The sequence below is a fragment of the Sciurus carolinensis genome, chromosome 8 (genome assembly GCF_902686445.1).
Source record: "Sciurus carolinensis chromosome 8, mSciCar1.2, whole genome shotgun sequence".
NCBI lineage: Eukaryota > Metazoa > Chordata > Mammalia > Rodentia > Sciuridae > Sciurus > Sciurus carolinensis.
In genome coordinates, this window is record NC_062220.1 from 116,274,385 (window position 1) to 116,297,428 (window position 23,044).

A 23,044-nucleotide genomic window follows, 5' to 3' on the forward strand; every position below is an offset into this window, starting at 1 on the left:
TAAATATTTTGTCTTCAATGTCTGAGATTCTGTCTTCCAGGTGTTCTAGCCTCTTGGTTATGCTTTCTATGGAGTTTTTAACTTGGTTTATTGTTTCCTTCATTTCAAGGATTTTTTTTTTCAGTATCTCTAACTCTTTATTGAAATGATCTTTTGCCTCCCACATTTGCTCTTTTAACTGTTGATTGGTGCAATTATTTAATGCCTGCATTTGCTCTTTCATCTCCTCATTTGCTTCTCTGATTGTTTTAATTATGTTCATTCTGAACTCCTTTTCTGACATTTCTTCTGCTGTACTGTCATTGGGTTTTATTGATATAGTACCTAGGTTTGTTTGGGACATTTTCTTCCCTTTTGTTCTCATATTTGTCAGATATCAGTGGGACTCCGAGATATTGCAGATTTCCTCTATTGGCTTATAGTGTCCCTATAGATTTCCAGTATATCATCTCCCAGCCTTTAGTAGCCTGAAGTCTTGGAGGAACTTGATACTGCAGTGCTTCCGAAGAAAGCTTCCCCTAGCCCGCTACTGGGTCCAGGGCTGGGGGCTGGTTCTGTGTGGAAATCCTCTCACTGGGTGGTCCTACTCCTAGATGCTGGCTATAGTCAGGGCCTGCCTAAGGGAGCCAGGCTGCTCAGGGAAAGCCTCTCCCTGTCCTGCCTTGGTCCCAGTAGCCACCTGCGGGCTCAGGCCTGCCGCTAGGTCCGGGGCTTGTGGTTGGCTCTGTGCAGAAAAGCTCTCACTGGGTGGCCTTCTCCTAGAGGCTGACTGTGGATTGAGCCTGCCGTTGGAGGGAGCAGCGCTGCTTGGGGAAGACTCTAGCTGCCCTGCCCTGCTCCGAGAAGCTGCCCCTTTCTGGGCCTGCCACCCTGCTGAGCTTCACCCAGTTGGAGAGGCTCACCACGTGGCTCTATATTGGTCCGAGTCTCTCAATATCTCCCCTTCTTGATTCTTGAGTTCTGGAGTGATGGGAGATGCAGTCACCCTCTTGTCCGCCATCTTGGATCTCCTAATTTCTTTAACAGATTCAGGATTTCTTTATTGGGTGATGAAAGTTTTCTAAAATCAATTGTGGCAATTTGCACTACTCTATGAACACACTAAAAACTGCTGAGTTGAACACCTTGAATGCGCAAATTGCATGGTATATCAATTATAGTTCAGTGAAGTCTTTACTGAAAGAAGACAAAGTTCTACTTCCAACTCTGAACTTAAGCAAGTTTTTCAAAACTATAGACCTCATTTCTTGATGTGTTAAATTGGGATAATATGACAATTACCCACATCAGAATAAGAAGTTTTGTTTTAAAGGTTTTTCCCAATCACAGCAAGTATGGCTGGTTCTAATCTCTGTTATTCTTTCTATACAAGGAGGGTACATGATTGCACCAGTTGAGGACAAAAGGCCAGAGCAAGCTGAAAGCTCACCATCACAGCACAGATTTGTGGTTTCAGAAGCAAAGTGACCTTAGAGATCACCTAGGTTTATTATCCACCTGCTACCTGGGAACCCTCCATAACCCCTTCTGTGCCCAAATCCTCAGTAATAGGAAATATGCTTTTAGAGGTTTGGGCCATGACAAAGTGCAGTGGAGTGTAAGTCCTTGAGTGAGCACAATCCTCAGGACATTAAGGCCTTCTGTTTGATGGCTTTGAAATATTCTGCAACTCCTCTGTCTTTGAGACCTGGAGACATTATCTTATTACAAAATATTTGGTATTAGTGGACTCGGAGATGCAAGCAAGTTATATGATCTGCACATGTGCAAAGCTAACTACAGTAACAAAACCTGATATAACCCTGGAGTAGATAATGAAACTGAACCAACTTTTCCACAAAAGTCACCTCTGTTGTATGCCATCCTCTGTGCTTGCCTCTTTATTTGCTCTCCCCTTAACCTTACAGCTGGCCCTTTAACCTTAATAGCTGGCATCCAAACAGGGACCCTTCTGGACGTGTTGATGGGAGAAGTGGATAGCTTACTGCCTGTAACAGGCTTTAAAACCTCACTCATTAGCTGGTGCTGATCCCACTGGTAAGCTGTGGGAAATTCCCTGTCTGAAGCTCAACATTGTCAATGGTCTGAACTTTCTTATTTGCTTCATAAGGTTAAACATACTGCAAGTAATGCTGATCTTTCTGCTTTGCTGTCTAAAATAGATTCTTGCTGACCATAGTATCTGGAGAATGGGTCCTTAAAACCCAAAGGTTGGGAAGATATAGATAAAAAATTGTATGAAGAGCCATGGGATCCTAAACCTGTGTTACATGCTTGGTTTTTGTGTCATGATGGTATCTCAAAAATAGTCTTGACAATGTTCCAACTTCTATGGTGCAGGATGCTACCTCCTACACCTTCTTTTCCTCCCCCAGTCCCTTTTTGTTTATCTGAATGTCTCAGGCAGGCAGCTGCTGAGGAAGGAACTCATACATTGACTGTCTGTCCAATTAGATTAAATAACACCAAACCCAATTATGGCTCACTCCCCACCACCCTGGGCTATAGGAGGAGGAACTCTTTTCATCAGCAGATGCAGATGTCTCCTTCATAAATATTTCTGATTCAAATAAAAGCTCCTTTCCAAAATTCTTTCATGCCACTAGAGGGAGCTCTGGGATAAATTTGATTACTATGGAGGCTGTTCAATTAAGTCTCCCTTGTGGGGGTTTCTCCCACGTCCCATGTGGATGAGAAAAGGGTTAACTGCCAGAGGGTGATGTTGGCTATCAATCAATCAATTACCCATAAACTTATCTAATCAATAAACAAATGAGAACAAATATGCTTTTTAAATGAGAGGGGGTGTGACAGATAGGGCCATACTCCAACAACATGGAGTAGCCCAACTCTCTTTTATTTATAGTCACACAGGTAAAAGGGGCCTGGAATGGGAGGGGCTTCTCCTGAGATGAACAGGATGGGGTGGAGTTAGGGGAGCCATTTTCTTAGGGAAACTATCTTAGGACCAGAGAGGGAACCACTCCCACACAGTGCCACGTACTCTCTGGCAATCTGGGACAGTCATCCATTGTAGCCAGTTCCTAGAAGTGAGGCCTTTGTGTCCCTTGGCTCAACCTCATTTGATTCTTCTTGATAAGGATGACTCCCCACTATTTCCCCTTATTTATTTTTTAAAATGCAAATAATGGGCAGTTATTTTGAGATTCTAGGTCTTGATGTGAGAGCTGCTTCACAGTCTCAGATCTTGATTCTGAGGGCATGGCAACCTATTATCATGATACAAAAAAAGTTAGTAGCAATCATATCATTCCAATAATATACCATTCAATTTAGGAAGTATTTGATCAACCAGAAATGCAGAGTCCATGAGATCATGGACAGACATTGAAAATTAGTCTTATGACTGGTTTGTTTTATAGGTAATGACCTGATTAGCCTTAATAATAGCTATTATATTAAAATTGGTAGTATCTTTCAGGGTAGTGATTCAATAAATTATTTAAAATGTCTTAAAATTTATGTCATTGATTTAGCAATTGTATTTTAAGGGATCTATGTAAAGATAATATTTATGTGTAAAGATATAGTTGTATGACTATCTTTAATAACTTTGTTTTTAAAGTAGTAAAAGTAATCCAAATATCCAACGTAGGGTTTGGATAAATGAACTATTTGATAAAATCTGGCATTAAAAGTAATGTTGTAAAAGAATACTAATTATGTGTAATCTAAAGCAATGTTATATGTTTTAAAATTAACAATATAATTGTGTATGTACAAAATATGTATATCTCTGAGCTTATGTATGGAAAGCAGTTTAGAAGATTATTTAGTAAATGTTAATAGTTGTTTATGGATGGTAGAACTGCAAAAAATTTTTTATTTGTACTTAATTCTTCCTAAGTGAGTCTCTTGATAAAATCTAGGGAAGTACCTTAATCTTGAAATCATCTTTAGCCTCTTTATCAGAATATTATTTCATAAAACTTCCATGTATAATTCTTTGAATTAATATGAATTAAGTAGCATAATCTAATATCACATCTGAAACATGAAACAGATGCCAAGAACATCTATCCCCTCTTGGGGAAAGGTGTCAAAATACTTTCATATCCCATTTTGTTAGCCTTTAAATAAGTTGGTATCTCCTGAATGTCCTCTAAAAATATAGTTAAGTTTACTTCTTAGTGTAGAGAGTAACATAAAAGGTGTATGACTCATATTTATTTAATTTAAAAATATTAAGATATTTATTAATTAATGTATTAATATGATATAAATTTGTAAGAAACCATTATTGAAAAAGCTTTAGTTTGGAGAGCATCAGTTTAGGAAAATGTCCCTTTAAATCTTATATTTTGAAGACTTCTTTATCAGGAAAACAAAGATATAATTAACATAATAAGTACGTATTAATTACCATGGTTAATAAAATTATATTCATTGATGTTTTTATATTAATCGAATTTGACTTTTAAAGAGAAATTTGAAATTTGGAATGCAAGGTGGTATTTTAAAATAACAGTTATTGTTTAACCAAATTGTATAAACCATAATGTTTTTGAAATTAGTTTTTTTATAAATAATAGAAATTCAACAGGCATAAGAAATTATTTATTGGAATGAGAAATTAACATTTTAAGTATTTTATTTTTCTTCTGTCCTTTAGTTAGGAGACCAATTAAGAGGGGTTTTTACAAAGGTCTTATCTATATTTATAAATAGATTTTATGATAGAAACAGTAGAATTTAAAGAATAAAAAGCTTTAAATAATCTTAGTTGATTGTATTAATTACATATAGCCAATTTATACATATATAGCCAATTTAATTATATGTAAACCTTTTGAAAATTATTTTGTACAAATTTTGTTTTATTTACTCAACATGTTATAGTCTTTTATTTACTGGTAAAAAAATTTTTTTAGACACTTACATGTCACACCTGATAATTTAAGTGCTAGGATCTTGGTTCTCAATGAGAACATGGAGAATAAAGGAAATTTAGACCTTTTTTATATTAACCAAATTACATATTTATCTAATGTTTAAATATATTTTAGTTAAGAATATTTGATGTTTTGATATTTAGTAGATGATGTTCCAGTTGATGATCTTTTAGAATTTCATCCTTGCAAATCAGTATTTCCTGTATTAAAAGCTTTGATAATTAATTCCATTTACTTCAAATTTTATTTATTTATTTTTAATTGTAAAAGTTAAGATATCAAACAAATGTAGATAATAATATTAATAATCTCTTTTCTGTTAAAAAACATTAGAAACAAGGGATATAGATCTGAAATATTATAGAGTTTAGCAATTTTATTATTTATTTGACCACCTGGAAAAATGTGAACTAATAATTATAAAGAAGTCTTTTTTATTTTTAGTTGTTTACCTGATATAAATTAAACTTTATTAATTCATGCAAATTAAAGTTATATGGATCCATTTTTATTTTAATTTTAAAATGTGAGCATGCTCATTGAACTGTAAGTGTAATGTATAAAGCTGCCCCCCCCCATCAGGTACAGCCATTTTGCCTGCCTCCCAACCATTTGTCAATCTGCGCTCCGCCCGCCTCTTTCGTTACAGGAATTTCTGGCCTTCTCACCACCTGTCAATCTGCGCTCTGCCCGCCTCTTACATTACAGGAATTTCTGGCTTAGCTGTCACCATTTTCCTGCTTCCCACGTTATGTCCTAACATGCTAAATAGCTATTGGTTCATCAGTCAGCTTGCAAAAATTCTCCTCTGCTATTGGTTCCTTCCAGCCCGCGAGATTCCAATATCTGGGAGGAGCCACACGCCATCTTTCTCTTTTTCCCCTTCTTTTCGCCCTGAGCAGACGTGTTAATCGTCTGCATAAATAAAGCCTCTTGCGTGAGACCTCGTGTCTGCGGAGCATTTTTCTGGGAGCTATTGGCGAGCCGCAACTGAGACAAGCGGCAGTTCAGCAGGATTGCGCAGCGGTGGCTACTGCCGCGGGTCCCAAGTTGAGCTGCATTTTCCCCCTTACAGTAAGTAAATTTCAAAATCATGAAATATAGTTATTGTGTGAACACATTTATAGATTAGTCATAAAAGGAAATTTTTGAAAATTTATTGTAAGTGAAGTTCCACAGCAATGAACAAACATGCATTAAACATTGATTTAATTTGTCTAAGAATTTAAGATATAAAAAAGAAAAACTTAAAAATATTTCAGGTCAGTGGTTTTTTGTTATTCACCTTTAAAATCACCCCTACAAAGGAAAGATTAATCCATTAAAAAGCACAATTAAAACATCTTTTATTAACTTCAGAATATTTTTTTTTCTTTTGGGTCTGAGAGTGGTCTCCTAGTGAACCTGCAGGTTTTTCCATTTACATTTCATTGTAAGCCTTCACTGAGGTGTGGAAGGAGCTGAGGGAGATTACTGGTTTCAGCAGATATTCCATGGAGTAGGTAAAAAAAGACTATAGCTAAGATTTTAATTTTCCTTTTCTCCTCATGCTGTAGAATTAGGAAGAGTTAGTTTTCAAGTATAGGATAGCAGGTGGGAGGGGCTAGAAATGAACCTGTGAAAACCAAGCAGTTTTCTGAATTCTTTACAGTTGGGGCGGAGGTGAATCACTGGAGCAGAAGAGTTCAAATGCAAATTGCAGAGGTCCCATGCTAATGCCGCCTCCTTTTACTCTGAATGCTTTCCAGTTTTCTCTATAGAGATTTTGCCCCCACCCTTCAGTATCTGTCCATGGGGAACTGCTTAGGGCCAACTACTAAAAACCACTTTAATATGTTCCCAGAAGACAAAGAGGTCCTGCAGGATGAATATTTCTGACTCTTAGACTTAAAGTTCTTAATAAAGTTCAAAGTCCTGTGATTAAATCTCCTGAAGTCCATAAATCAACATCTTGGTCCAAATAAAAGCAAATTTCTGTTACAGTCCAAATTCTCTCTACATTTCAATTGTGCTCCTAGGCATATTTTAAAAAATTCCCATAGCCCATGCCATGGTGCTTCCAATCCCTGTGTTATTTCTCCTCTCATCTTGGTGGCCTGACCCAGAGGGACTCTGCTTGGGCAGGGAGCAGCCATGTTCTCTAGGAGTATGCTCTCCTGGCTTTTGTTTCCCATTCTCCCTGCCTGGGAGCAGAAACCATGCTATTTCTGGAGGGCTGGAAACTGTGGCAGGAACACACACATTTAAATGAAGAAACTTGCCAAGTAATTTCCCCTTCTTAACTTAGAGATTTTCCCTGAATTCCTGATTAGGATCTTTTCTTCCCAGGATTCTAAACATTTGCACCCATCTCAGCACCCATCTTAGGTCTTAGTCTCATACAGTCACAGAGATACAGGTAGACCTGCATGATCGATGTGCAGTGTTTAAAGCAATCTATTTACATTTCAAGAACTGATACCACCATTTACTGGTGAGGAGTCCTGCTTCCTCAGGTGTTGAAACATGCCAAGGCAAGTGTAGAGTAGAAAGTAAGCTTTATTAAAGAAAAGTAAAAGCAGACTTCTCCCGGGTGGAAGAAGGGGACCCAAAGGCAGAATTCATGGGATTGAGCAAATCTTATCCTTTTTATAGGTTTTATTCTCCCATACTTTCCCCTGATCTCTTTCCTTCCTGCCTATGCGATTAGGCCTGGTTTTGCATAAAGTGAGAATTGATGGGCAGGGGGAGGGTGATTCAGGTGGGTAAGGGTCCTGAGGGCATTAACTAGCATCTCCTTGCCTGTAGTCCCTGACAAGGGCAGGTAAATTTGGTTATCAATGGGCTCTGCAGGTCCTTGACATTCTATTCTCCCACGGTGGTCTCCAACTTCCAGAGGCAGATGGCTTTCATGGCCCCCATTTCCTCCATCTGACCTGATCCCCTATTTCTACACTAATTACCTGTTCCCAATTCTGGCTTCAGAACTGTAGGAGTTGCATTCTTCCTGCTGAATTTTTACTCTGGCTGCATATTGAATATAGCTAAATAGATTTATTTTTTGTTTCTTTCTCTGTAGAAAGTGAATTTCCAGGCTTAACATCACACAATTAAATTCCTTTCCCTTCTTACTAATAAGCATATTGACATGTGTGTGCTTCCCATGGGAAAGGGTCAACAGCTTATCTTACCTTAATTTTAAAATCCTTCTAAATTCTCTTGAACAGTCACTGTTGTGCCAAATGTGGGGGTTTCTGCCACATCCTGAGTGAATGAGAAAAGGGTTAACTGCCAGAGGGTGATGTTGGCTATAAATCAATGTTACCCATAAACTTATCTAATCAATAAACACACAAGAGCCAATATTGTTTTTAATGAGAGGGGGTGTGACAGATCAGGAGGCCATACCAGATCTGACCTCTAACAACATGGAGTAGCCCAACTCTCTTTTATTTATAGTCACACAGGTAAAGGATCCCAGAATGGGAGGGGTTTCTTCTGTGATGAACAGGATGAGGTGGAGTTAGGGGAGCCATTTGCTTAGGGAAACTATCTTAGAACCAGAGAGGGAACCACTTCCACACAGTGCCACATACTCTCTGGTGATCTGCGATAGTCCTCCATAATAGCCAGTTCCTAGAAATCAGGCCTTTGTGTCCCATGGCTCAACATTGTCTGATTCTGCTGGATAAGGATGGCTCCCTACACTCCCTGGAGAAGTTTGTAATGAGAAAGAAAATTCAAGATTTGGTTACACTATCATTGGATCATGTTTACTTATTACTCAAAATAGGCAAAAATTCCCTTCGTTCAAATGAGTGGCCAATGTTATTGAACACCAGTGCCAATGTTACAGTTATACCCCTCTCAATATGGCCTCATGTTTGGGGCATAGGAGGCAATAATGAACAGGTATCTAAAAGCTCTCTATGGTTGTGGTGCTCTGCCCCTTCCAGCCCACAGAAAGTTTTTCCTTATATTACAAAAATTACTCTTCTTTCTAAATTTTTCTTAGTCCATTTGCAACAATTTTTGGGACATTTAAATTGAACCCAACTGTATATTTCTTTAACTACAGGTATGCTGTTGCCCTTTTTTTTTTAGCTATTTAAAAAAAGCAACATAATCCAAAGGTTTTTTTTCCAGTTAACTCCTGCACTGACTGTAAGCTCAGGTTGGCTCTTCGGTGGGACCAAATGTAAGCTCGGTGGGTCTCAGCAGGCACAGTTAGTGGCCAAATAAAATGGGACAGAAAGTGGCCAAAGCAAGCTTTATTGGAATTTGGCTCTCGGGCGAAATTCCCAGACCCCCGGGGTATAGGAACCCAGAGAAAATCGCAAGCGCTTAACTTTGACCCGTGTCTCCATGTGAAATTCTTTCATTGGTGCCAAAACCCGGGAGGGGGAAAATCTCTACCGAGGATCCCCTCTCCCTAGCAAGGACCCCCTCTCCCTGCACAGTCAAAGCTTCTCGCCCACATCCACCTTTTTGAATGCTGGTTACCTGGCAACCACCACCAGCTAATTTCTAGGTGAGTCACCCCTCACCCCTCAAGAGGCAACCACCCTTAACTTGACTATCGCAGGGTATCTGACCATGATCGTCCAGCAGCCCCCGACATCTGGTTATAGGGAGGAGATCACACCCCACCTTGGCCTTTATGGCCTCAGTGGACTCCTAGGTGCCTCATCCATTATCCAATCAGGTGGGAGGGAACAATAGACCCTTTCTTATTTTCTCTCTCTTCTCTACTCTCTCCTACCTTCCACCATTTTCCAGTGAAAACCTAGCGCTAAGTTCTCCATGGCCCCCGGCATTTCTGCCTGGCAAGGGAATCCTCAGGTGATGACCTGAATTTTCCCTTTGCCCCCAACCCTACTGGGTTCTGTGAATGGTTTCTCTCCTTGGGGACCCCTAAGTGAGTCATCCATTCATTTTCCAGCCTGGAGATTTCTCTCTCTCTCTCTCTCTCTCTCTCTCCCCCCCCTCCCTCCCTCTCTCCCTTTATGGCCTCAGTGGACTCCTAGGTGCCTCATCCATCATCCAATCAGGTGGGAGGGAACAATAGACCCTTTCTTATTTCTCTCCCCCTCCCTCCCTCCCTCTCTCCCTCTCTCTCCCCCTCTCCCTCCCTCCCTCCCCCTCTCCCTCTTCTCTTCCTCTCTTCCTCCCTTCTCTTTCTCTCTCCCTCTACTTTCAGAGGAAGATGGGGTCCTCTTCTTCCCTCCCAAGTGATTCCCCTTTAAAGTGTTTACTCTCCAATTTGGCTCGCCTCTCACTGACCCCAGATATCAAGTCAAAAACTCTCTTCAAATTCTGTACTCAGGACTGGCCTTCCTATCACTTGGATAATCAAAATAAATGGTCCCCTGAGGGTTCCCTTGACCCTCGAATTCTGCTAGATCTTTTTAACTACTGCCAGTGCTTAAAAAAGTGAAGGGAGATTCCCTACATTGAAGCTTTCTCCCTTCTCCGGTCCCATCCTGACCTCTGCACCCCTTGTAACCCTCACCAAGTTCTTTTAGCCTGCAAACTCTCACTTCCCCCTTCTGAATCTTCCTCCTCCTTTGACCTGGCCGATGAAACCCTTCCTTATCATCTCCCTCCTTCTGCTCCCACTTCCCCAGCCCCTTCACCGTCTGATTCTGTTTCATCACCATCTTCCCTCTCGTCTCCACCTCCATCTTCTTCTCCCTCCACAGCACCATCTTCTGCAGCACCATCATCTTCCCCTTCAGCCTCCTTTAGTCCACCAGTCACCAGGTCTCGCACCCACAACCAAATTACCCAGCCCCATACAATGGCACCCTTATGAGAGGTTGCTGGACCCGAAGGTGTTATTCGGGTCAGTGTTCCCTTTTCTATGACTGACCTCACTCAATTGGAAAAATGGCTAGGTTTCTTCACTGCTGACCCTGCTACTTACATCTGTGAATTCCAATGGGTCCTACAGGCTTATAGTCTTACTCACCATGACATTTACATGCTCTTAGCTAACACTTTACTTCCTGAGGAATGCAGACGGATCTGGGAACTAGCCCAAGCTCACGCAGATGACACTCATCAAATCAACCCGAACCACCCTACCAGCCTCCATGCAGTCCCTGAACAAGATCCAAACTGGGACTGTAATACCGCAGTCGGATTACAATTAAGAAATCAGTTTGCTGCCTGTATAGTCGCTGGCCTAAAAAAGGCCACTTGCAAGGCAATAAATTTCCAAAAAATCCAGGAGATAATCCAAAAAAAGGATGAAACCCCCTCTGAACTTTTAGATCACCTCACTAAAGCTCTCCAACAATACACTAACTTAGATCCTGAAACCCCCGATGGCAGGCATGTCCTTATGACCTATTTCCTATCCCAGAGCTACCCCGACATAAAGGCTAAATTAAAAAAACTTGAGCAGGGGCCTGCAACACCTCAGACTGAAATTCTGGCTATGGCTTTTAAGGTTTTCCATAACTGGGATGAGGAAACCAAATGCTGTAAGTACCATAGGTACGACAAAGCAGAAAACAACAAATTTCAGATGCTCACCCAGGTTCTACAGAGCCCCTCAGGGTTGATGCCAACAGCCTATACAAAACACCAATCCCCCAGAAGCCTGTTTTAAATACGGCAAAGAGGGTCATTGGGCTAAAGCATGTCCTACTCCTAGGACCCCCAACACGCCTTGCCCTAAATGTCAGCAAATGGGTCACTGGGGTTCAGACTGTCCCACCTCCTGAAGGAGAGTTGTGGCCAAAAACCCCAGTACTGACCTCTTGGGCCTTGTGTTCAATGACTGATGGCCCTGGGTCCTTCTCCCCGACCGTTACTATCAACAGGCAGGAACCCAGGGTGCAACTCCAAGTAGATGGGTGCAGCATCAACTTCCTCCTAGATACAGGGGCCACATTTTCAGTCTTGAGGGAGTTTTGGGGACCGACGCTGCCTTCATCCTCTCCTATTGTCAGGGTAGGGGGGAAACCTATTACTCCCATTAAAAACACCTCCTCTCACCTGCTCTATAGACGGTTTCCCTTTTTCCCATTCTTTCCTTGTAATGCCCCAGTGTCCAGTACCACTTCTCGGTGGGGATATTCTCTCACTCCTCAAAGCTACAATTTCTATACAACCTCCATCATCCCCTGCACTACATTTTTTAATGGCTCTCTTAGCTGATGAGTTTACAATCCCTTTCAGCTCCGATTGCGCAGGTCCTACCCAAAACCACCCTAAACACAAGCACTTCCCCATCCCCACCTCCCTCGTAAACCCCATTGTCTAGGATATCTGTAACCCTTCCACAGTTGCCTGCCCCCCTATTAAAATCCAACTCAAAGACCCCACTCATTTTTCTAATCAGTCCCAATACCCATTACCCACCACCTCGCTAATTGGCCTCTAGCCCATCATATGGGATCTCCTGAAGAAAGGATACTTATGACCCACTCGCTCCCCTTTCAATACCCCTATCCTAGCAGTCAGAAAACCTAATGGTTCTTACTGCTTAGGGCAAGACCTTTGCCTCATCAACTCTTCTGTTATTCCCATCCATCCCCTAGTCCCCAACCCCTACACCCTTCTCTCCCAAATCCCTGCTACTTCCACTCATTTCTCTGTAATAGACCTTAAGGATGCTTTCTTTTCTATTCCCCTTGCACCTGAATCCCAAGACATTTTTGCTTTCACCTGGACTAACCCAAAAACAAGGCACTCTCAACAGCTTACATGGACAGTCCTTATCTAGGGCTTCAGGGATAGTTCCCATCTCTTTGGACAAGTACTGGCAATGGACCTAAAGGACTTCCACTCAACTTGCCCTGACTCCACTCTCCTTCAATATGTAGATGACCTCCTCCTCTGCAGCCCCTCCATGGAAATCTCAAAACAGGATACCATATTCCTACTCAACTTTCTGGCCTGTAAAGGTTACAGAGCCTCCCCTCAAAAGGCCCAACTATCCAGTCCCACAGTCACTTATCTCGGGTTCTCCATCTCCCACAGAAAAAAGGCCATCACTACCAGCAGGAAACATCTCATTAGCTCCCTTCCCATGCCCAAAACTAAAGCCCAAATCTTATCCTTCTGGACTCAGCAGGATATTTTAGGACATGGATCCCTAATTACTCCCTCCTATCAAGGATTTTATATGACATGGCAAAAGGCCTTCAAAATGAGCCATTATCCTCCACCCCCGGCCGACCTTTCCACATATTAAAAAAGGCACTTCTCCAGGCCCTAGCCCGCCACCTGCCAGACCTAAAAAAACCTTTTCTTCTCTATGTTGATGAAAAAGGAGGCCAAAGTTTAGGAGCCCTTAGACAAAACTATGGACCAACTTTTGCCCCAGTAGCCTATCTCTCCAGGCAGTTGGACCCTACTGTTAGAGGATGGGCACCCTGCCTGCGCGCCTTGGCAGCCAGCCATGATCTCCAAAAGGAAGCTCATAAACTCACTTTTGGGTCTCCCCTCACAATTCTTTCACCACATCACCTGAAGGACCTCTTAACCTACAAAGGGTTACAATCTCTTCCCCCTTCCAGGATTCTCTCCCTACTGGTATCATTTTTACAGAACCCCACTATATCTTTCGAACCCTGTCCCCCATTGAATCCCGCCTCCTTGCTCCCTATCACAACCAACTTACCAGAGCCCCCAGTCCATAACTGTACTGAAGCTCTGGAAACTTTTCTACCCTGCAGCACAACAATCTCTGAGGGACCCTTATCTTGTCCTGACTTCACATGGTTTTCTGATGGCAGCTCCTTCATACAGGATGGAGTCAGAGTGGCAGGATATGCCATTGTCTCCCTCTCCTCTATAATCGAAGCAAAACCACTCCCACCAAACATCACTAACCAACAGGTCGAACTCGTGGCAGCCACCAGGGCTTGTGAGCTAGCAGCCGGAAAGGCTCTATCCCTTTACACTGATTCCAAATAGGTTTTCCATATTCTCTTGTCTCATGCTGCAATATGGAAAGAAAGGGGACTCCTAACAACCAAGGGCACCTCTGTCACTAATTCAACACTCATTTCTAGCCTCTTAGAAGCTTCAAAGCTACCATATAAACTTGGTATCACACACTGGAAAGCTCACCAAACTGACTCCTCCCTTATCACAGTGGGCAATTTCAAAGCTGATCAGGCCACATGATTGGCTGCCCTCCAAACTTCCAGTCCCTCCCCAATACTCACACTCACTTCTCTGGAGAATATACATGAACCAGATCATCAACATCTTTTCCATTTTCTCCATTCCCTGTTTCACTCTATCCCCCAAAGTCTTGAAATCTTTCTTCAATCCTTTTTCACCTTCTCTGCGGATGATAGAGCCCTCTTACAGCGCATCTCCTCAACATGCCACATTTGTCAATGAGCCAATTCTAACACACCCTTACAGCCTAAACCCTTCCCTTCCTATCCGGCTCGAGGGCACATCCCCACAGCTGACTGGAAAATTGACTTCACCAATATGCCCAGCTAGTTATTGGTGGGCATGAAGTACCTACTAGTACTGGTGGATACTTTCTCTGGATGGGTCGAGGCTTTTCCTACATCTGACAAAAGGGCCTCTACTGTCACTAACATATTAATGACTCAAATCATCCCTTGATTTGTGATGCCCATATCAATCCAATCCGACAATGGCCCTGAATTTATTTCACAAGTTACTCAGGCCCTCACTCAAGCCTTATCATCCCCTCGGCATTTTCACTGCCCCTATTGCCCACAGGCCTCAGGAAAAGTTGAAAGAACGAACAGATCCCTTAAAGATATCTTCACTAAACTAACTATTGGACTTAGTTTGGACTGGGCTAAGCTACTCCCTTTAGCCCTCTTATGCTTGTGAGCTTTACCAAAAAAACCCTCATCTCTCTCCCCATTCGAGGTCATTTATGGTCACCCCCTAATTCCCCCTGGACTATTGCCCAAGCCTTGGCCTATCTAACAAATATTCCTTACCTCTCCTCTTCTGCTTCCCAACCAAATTGTGGAAATACCAGGACTGGCTCCTTCCTGACCCCAACCTCTCTCAAAACACTTTTCCTTTAACACCTGGTCAATCTGTCTACTTCTGCCCTCCGGGAGATAAAAACCCATTACAACCAAAATGGGAAGGACTAACTAAAGTCATCTTATGCACTCCCACAGCTGCCAAGTTGACTCTTCCCCACAATCAACTCTCTCTCTGGATTCACATTTTTGGGCTCAAACCCACCTCCTGCCCTGCCAATCCAAAGGAAGCTCATCAGGAGACTCCTCCTCACAAAGCTGATCCCAAATTCTCCTGTTCCCCTCTCCTCAAAACCCTCTGAAACTACACTTTTCTCGCACCTCACTCCTTGAACCCATACCCCAAAATACTGAAACCATACCCAAAGATGCTCAACTCTAAACTGTTCCTCTTCCCACTCCTCCTAGCCCTCCCGAGTCTCCCCTCACATGACACAACTTTTGTCTGGACATTCAAGATCAGAGAAACCTATACTGAACATAACACCAAAACTACTCATTTACTTCCCACCTCTGCCTCCTGTCCACCTACAGGATGTTCAGCTCCAATAACCCTTATGTTCCCACCAAAAACCAAGGTCTTCTTCAGTCAGTCCCTTGTCTCTCCCTACCTCTGCTTCAAATATGACCAAAAGAAAGATTACTGTCATTGGCGACCTGCTATTTATGGGGTCTGTCCATATTGGTCATGCAACATTCACTACCTGGGAGACTCCACCCATGGGCATTCCCCATACCCTGCCTCCAACAATCTCCGGAAAGAGAAGAATGGCTCAGTTTCACTCACCATCAAAGACCCCTGGGACCCACACTGGGCAACCAGAGAAAAGGCCTTCATCTATTACGGAACCTGGTCTAAACCTCATGGAACCCTTCACATCTCACTCCTGTAGGGTCACAAATCTCTCAGATTGCTTCAGATATACAACACCCAGAAAAGGTTCTTATCCAAAATACACCCTCACCTTCTGGTCATACCTATTCTTGGCTACATCTTATCCAAGAAACAGCTAAATCTCTAAATCTCACCTCTGTTGATCCTAAAAATTGCTTCTTATGTGCCTCCTTGCAATGACCCCTCCTGGCCGCAGTCCCTCTGAATTCTTCTACCTACTCATTCCCAACCTCTGCAAAACCGATAACACCTATCCATGCTGTTCCCTTATGGGAACCTGAACCAGATCACTTCATTCATTGCCTTCTCACATCCTCATCCTCAATTTATCCTTTGGCTATAACCTGCCATACTAATACCACTATTACAAACACCATATATTCCCACCCTGGGCATTTCTTCTGGTGCAACGCCACCGTCAGTAGCCAGCTCCACGGCAATTCCACTTCTCCCTGTGTCCTTATCACACTTGTGCCTCAATTAACTCTCTATAGCTCCTCTGAACTTCAATCTTTTTTCCTTCCCTCCCCACGGCAAAAACGAGCTGCCTTCCTACCCATACTTGTGGGAATATCACTAACCTCTTCTATCGCCGGAGCTGCTTTTTCAGGCGGAGCCCTCGGTCACTCTCTGTGGGCCACGGAACAACTGAACACCAAACTTCATCAGCTGAATCCCTAGCTTCTTTACGGAAACCGGTAACCTCTTTGGCCCAGGTAACACTGCAAAACTGCAGGGCCATAGATCTTCTTACAGCTGAAAAAGGAGGTACTTGTTTATTCCTCACAGAAGAATGTTGTTACTATATAAATGAATCCGGGGTGGTTGAACAGAACATGATTAAATTACAGGATTGGTTGTGGGGCTTCAAGGACATACTCCTAAATCTCCTCTTTCATTCTGGCTTCAGTCCTCCTTCCTTGCATAGGTACTCCCAATCCTGGGTCCAATACTCCTCATTTCTCTCACCTGTCTCTTTTTAACCTGCTTGTTAAAGTTCCTTCAATGTCAACTTCAGACTATTTCTAACCAAACTTTCAACCAGCTTCTCCTCAGGTACTATCAACCACTGGCTACAGATGACTTCCCCACATCCCCCCAGGAGCATCTTACCACCACCTATTAAAGAAAAACTACTCAGCTCATGGGACTCTTTCCTCACATCCCTTCACAGGACTCTTGGCTCATTCCACCCGTTTACCACCTGAGGGAATGGAATGAGACAATTCAGGACCTGTGGCTACAGGGGACGTTCACCAACCTCACCCCCCAAGAAACCTTCCCTTTTTTGGCCTTGTTATGGGGTCCCATGACCACATTTCTCCTGAAACCCTCTACCCTTCCCAGACTCTGCCCCATCCAGCAGGAAGTAGCCAAATTGAGCGATGCCCCATTCCAAAATATAAAAACAAAAAGGGAGAAATATAAGGTCACCGCTCTTACTTTTCCCAACATGGCACTGGTCAGCCTTCTCTTCCGGATTCTACCTCCCATCGCTGTTCCCACCAGCACCACACAACACCCAATCGGTATTCAACACCTCCACCTGAAACCTGCGGCAACGGGACTTGTCTTATCAACTCTCACCCTGTTTTATGCCCCAACCAATCAGCCCACACGTGGCTCTATATAAACACACTCCTTTCTGAATAAAGCAGAACTACTCCAGCGCTTAGCTTTGACCCCTGTCTCCATGTGATATTCTTTCAGGAAAGTCTTCTGTCTTTGCTATAATTGTTGCCATTTATAATCAAGGCTCATATATGATAGAGTGGTTATATTCTCCTCACTATTCAGGAAGAAATGTTCTCCCTTATGCTGATATGTATATTCAATTGATTTCAGATGGTCACAATCATATTTTATCTCTTACAGGAATAGATGTCATGTACTTTATCTTACTATGGAAAGACTTTAAATTTATAATATTTATAATTTTCTTCATATTATCAAGCAGTCTTAACTGATTTTTTTAGCTCCTATTTCATTCTATGTACCTCTAGATGAATGCCTTTCCTTATTGTGTCAAGTCTCATGATCCTTCTTCTGTAATCTCCTCCATTCCACTTTCCAATGGGATTACTGTCTATAATAATGGAGGAAAACAATGGGATGTGTTATCTATATTCACTGATTAAAAAGTGGACTGATAATTACACATTGTCTCAAGCTTCTTCTCAGTGAGCAAAATTATCTGCAATTATCTTGACTTTTTATAGGTTTCCCACTGCCTTAAACATCATTATAGATTCTCAGCATATAGCCAACTGATGCCTCATATTTCCTCTGCAATCTTGTCACCTCATTTGGACTCTAATTTGTTTTCCCTGTTTATCACTCTTCACTCTCCTTTACAGGTTCATATAGCTTCAATATTTCTTACACACAAACACAGTCACACTAAAATTCCCAGAATGCTCACTGAGGGAAATGCTCAGGCTGATTGTAAGCTCAGGCAGGCTTGGCTGCAGGACCAAATGTAAGCTCGGCGGGTCTCAGCGGGCACAGTTAGTGGCCAAATAAAATGGGACAGAAAGTGGCCAAAGCAAGCTTTATTGGAATTTGGCTCTCAGGCGAAATTCCCAGACCCCAGGGGTATAAGGACCCAGAGAAAATTGCACGTGACCCTGGCAGTCCAGGGTTTTTATAGACTGGGATGGGAGGGGGTCCTGTTGAGTGACAGGTGGGTGTGAAGGGTCAGTAGAACTTTCCATTCACCTTGCTGCGAACTTCTGGTCACCTTTTGGTGGGTTGGTCTTTGTTCCAGCTGCTCAGCTGTGCCCTCTACAGTCGCCTAATTTCCGACCTAACACTGATGCTGCTGTAAAATTGTTTTAGCCTCTCTTTTCAGATGCCATGGAATCACACAATTTTTTTCATCAAAATGCTTGCTCTTTAATGAAAACCTTTTCTATTTCCTCTCAACAGGCCTGTTTCATTGTTAATAATTGCTCTCATTGCCCACCCTTTTGTTTCCCTACTTGGGAAATTGTGAACCCTTGAGGTTTATATTGTAATGCCCTTTGGTAGATGGATGTAACTCATTTTCCTCCCTTACACCCCTATTCTTTCTTATATGTTACTGTAGATACATCCTCAGGCCTTACATGGGCCAGTGCACATCATTCAGAGAAGGTCTCATCCTATCTCTCTCATTTGCTCCTTTGCATTGCCACCATGAGAAAACCTCATCATTTAAAAACTGACAATGCCCCCTGCTTATACTTCTAATGCCTTTGCTCAGTTTTGTAATCAATGGAATCTAATTCTAACCCATGTAATTCCCCACAATCCTACTGGACAGACCTTAGTTGAATATGTACATCACATGCTTAAAATGTGCCTTTTAAAACAAAAAAGGGGACCTAGCCTCACTCATGTTAAAAATGTTTTCAATATTGTCTTGTTCACAATGAATGCTCTTAATGTACAATATGAATATAATACACGTTCTGGTCCTCTGCCTTGGACAGACACTTACCACTAAGGAACTACAAAGATTTATGTGAAATATCTGATTCCACTAAACCCTATATGGCAGGACCCTGTACCTTTAATTACATGGGGAAGGGGATATGCTGCTATTCTTACTCCTACAGGTCCTGTCTGGATTCCTGCCAGGTGTGTGAGATCCATCAGTTATCATGAGTTGGCATCAAGAACTTCACAATCCAATTCCCAAATTCCATTTGATCCTGGATGAAGAGTACTCTAATTCAAAGAAGGAAGCTCTGACAAGAACAAGAGGCCCAAGCTGTCCCTGGTCTACTGATCGTCTAGTTACTTGGAGGGATATAAAGAGTTTAACAACATCTGCTCAACAATTCCTAGCCCAGATGGGTTTAGAATGTACCCCTGAAATTTTGGTTGGTTACAGTTGTGTTTGCAAAAGTTACCCCAAATTCCACAACTATCTTGGCTATTATTGTGTTATTTTTTAGTTGTTGTATCCCTGTTGGTGGTGCCCCTGTACAAAAAACTGTTCTATCTTTGGCTTTCCACACTCATTATATTATTTGGGTCCACTTAGTGGAAGTTGTTAATTCTTTTGATATTTGTGTCATCAAGCCATTCTTGATAATAGGTCTGCTCTTGATTACTTGCTGTTGTTACATCATAAGGGATGCCAGGAATTTAATAATATGTGTTGTTCAATTTAACTGATAACAGTAACCCCATTCAAAAGGAAATGGATCATCTTAAAGACATTGTAAAGAAGGTGCAACAGGATGATGGAGGTTGGTATTTATTAGATTGGTCAACCTTATGGCTACCAAATTTCACATGAATCATACAGCTTTTCATTGGATATTTATTGATATTTTCCTTATTATGCTGTGCTTGATTTTGCCAATGTCTGCTTTGCTTTCTCCCTCTACCTTCCTTAAACAGAAGACAAGTCATGTCTATTCAAAAGGCCATAGCAAAAAAAAAAAAAAAAAAAAATAGGGGGAGTTGTAGAGGTTCAGGTCATGACAAAGTACAGAGGAGCATACATTCTTTAAGTGAGCACACTGTTCAGGAAAATAAGACCTTCTGTTTGAGGCTTAGAAACATTCTGCAACTCCTCTGTTCTTGAGGCCTGGAGACATTATCTTATTGTAAAAACATTTGGTACTAGTGGACTCTGAGAAGCAAGCAAGTTATATGATCTGCACATATGCAAACTTAACTACACTAATGAAACATGATATAATCCTGGAGTAGATAATAAAACTGAACTGGATGGGAACATGGGAGCCACTTCTTGCTGTTTGCCAAGCTGTGTACTTTCCTCTTTGTTCTCCCCTTAACTTTTACAGCTATCCCTTTAACACATACACTCCATTCTTTCAAAATCCCAAACACTACAGACCTCTTTTTCAGTCACAATCCACACCCCTAAGTAAAAATCTAGAGGATTCATATTTGGTAGATTCCAGAGCCTCCCCATGAATGGAGTCAAAAGTAGATACAGTGTCCTGGAGATAATCAGCAATGTCTTCCTTTCACAAAATGGTCAAAATGAGTTTTTTTTTTTTTTTTTTTTTTTTTTTTTTTTTTTGTACTGGGGATTGAATGCAGGGCCACTTAACTACAGAGTCACATCTCTGACCCTGGTACAAATTAAAGAATGGAAGTGGATGTTTTGGTACAGTTTATAGAAAAGGTGAAGGTAACCCCAACATGCATGCACTGCCTTGGTGACCAGGGAAGTCACTTCCACAGCTATGGGGAAGTCAGCCTAAGGTTTAGCTCTCATTATCACTGTCTCCCAGTGTGTGCTTGTCAAAGAGATACTCTGCCATGCCAGATTCTGGGGCTCCCACCTTGCGCAAGTTGGTTACATGGTCACCCAATTCTTTGATGAATTTCACCTGCTCATTCAGGTAATGAGTCTCAATGAAGTCACACAAGTGGGGGTCATTTTTGTCAGTAGCCAGTTTGTGCAGTTCCAGAAGTGACTGATTCACACTTTTCTCCATGTGCAAAGCACATTCCATTGCATTGAGCCCACTCAATCACCACCGTCTGGTTTCTCCATATCCTGAAGGATTATTCAGCCACCTTGTTGGTTCTGCAGCTTCATCAGTTTCTCAGCACATTCCCTCTCCTCATGAGATTGGTGAAGAAAGTATTTGACAAAGTTCTTCAAAGTCACATCATCTACATGGACAAGTAGATATAGGAGGTATAGAGCTCCAGGTTGACCTGGCGGTTGATGGCGGCCTCTGAGTCCTGGTGGTAATTCTGGCGCACCTGCGAGGGGAACGTGGTCGTCATGGCAGGTGGCTGTGTGGTGCTGGAGCTGCAGCGGAGACCTTGCGGTGGTCTGAGGGTGCTGTGAGGAGGTGGCGAAGGGCTGCTGGCTCTGAGCTGCCGACCGGGGTGGGGGTTGAGCGCCGGGTTCCATCCAAGCATTCTTGAAGCAGGAAACTGGGGGACTCTCAGCAACGAATGTCTGGCAGGCAGCGCCCGCCTTGTTCTTTTTAAATTTCTCCCTGGCCCTTTTTAAATTTTTTGTTGAGAGACAGGGTCTCCCTAAGTTGCTTAGGCTGGCTTTGAGCTCATGATCTTTCTGCCTCAGTTTCCTGAGTCACTTGAAATATAGTCCTGCACCACCATACTCAGCTCCCAGACCCTTTTTCTCCCATTTTCTTCTTTCTTATTTTTAAATCATTTTTTTCTTGTTCTCTTTAGATATACATTACAATAGAGTGTATTTCAACATATTATACACACATGGAGTATAACTTATTCCATAGAATCCCATTCTTGTGATTGTACATGATGTGGCATTTCACTGGTCATGTATTCACATATGAACATAGGAAAGTTATGTCCAACTTATTCTACTGTCTTTCCTATTCCCATTCCCTCTCCCTTCCCTTCATTCCCTTTTATCTACTCTAATGAGTTTCTATTCATCCCTCCTCCCCCCCCCTTATTATATGTTAGTATCCACATATCAGAGAGAACATTTGGCCTTTGATTTTTTTGGGGATTGGCTTATTTCAATTAGCAAGATTTTCTTCATTTGCATCCATTTACTGGCAAATGCCATTATTTTATTCTTCTTTATGACTGAGTGAGATGCTATTGTGTATATATACCACATTTTCTTGATCCACACATCTGTTCACAGCACTTTGAAGATTCCATAATTTGGTTATTGTGGATTGTGGTGCTATAAATATTGAAATGGCTATGTCATTATAGTATGTTAATTTTACTTCTTTTGGTTAAATAATGAGAAGTGGGATAGCTGACTCATATGGAGGTTCCATTTCTAGTTATTGAGGTATCTCCATATTGCTTTTCAAAGTGGTTGTACTATTTTGCAGTCCCACCAAAAATGTTAAGAGTGTAGCTTTTCTACACACGTTTTCCAGAATTTACTATTTTTTGTGTTCTTTTGCATTGAGACTGGAATGAGATACAGAATATAAGCAGAATGGAAGAAGGAGAACAAAGGTGAGGGACAAAGGAAGGGAAAGGGGAAGAAATATGGAATGAATTTAAGAAAATTGAGTTATATTTGCATATAAAAGTACCAAAAGGAATTTCACCTTTATGCATATGTAGAAGAAAGGAAGTTTGGTAGAGTAGAGAAGGGAGAATAAAAGGAGGGATTAGGAGAGGAAAAGGGAGAGGAATGGGAATGGAAATCAAATTCCTTGCATGTGTGATTTTGTCAAAAGGATCCTAAATATTATGTATAATTTTAATGCTCTAATAAATAAAAAGAGTGGGATAATTGGGTCAAAGGGTGG

General features: G+C 41.9%; 1 pseudogene; it reads right to left on the reverse strand.

Annotated features, from left to right (window-relative positions):
• Nucleotides 1-20,913: 20,913 nt before the first annotated feature.
• LOC124991798 (ferritin heavy chain-like) lies at nucleotides 20,914-21,554 on the reverse strand (annotated as a pseudogene).
• Nucleotides 21,555-23,044: the final 1,490 nt, after the last annotated feature.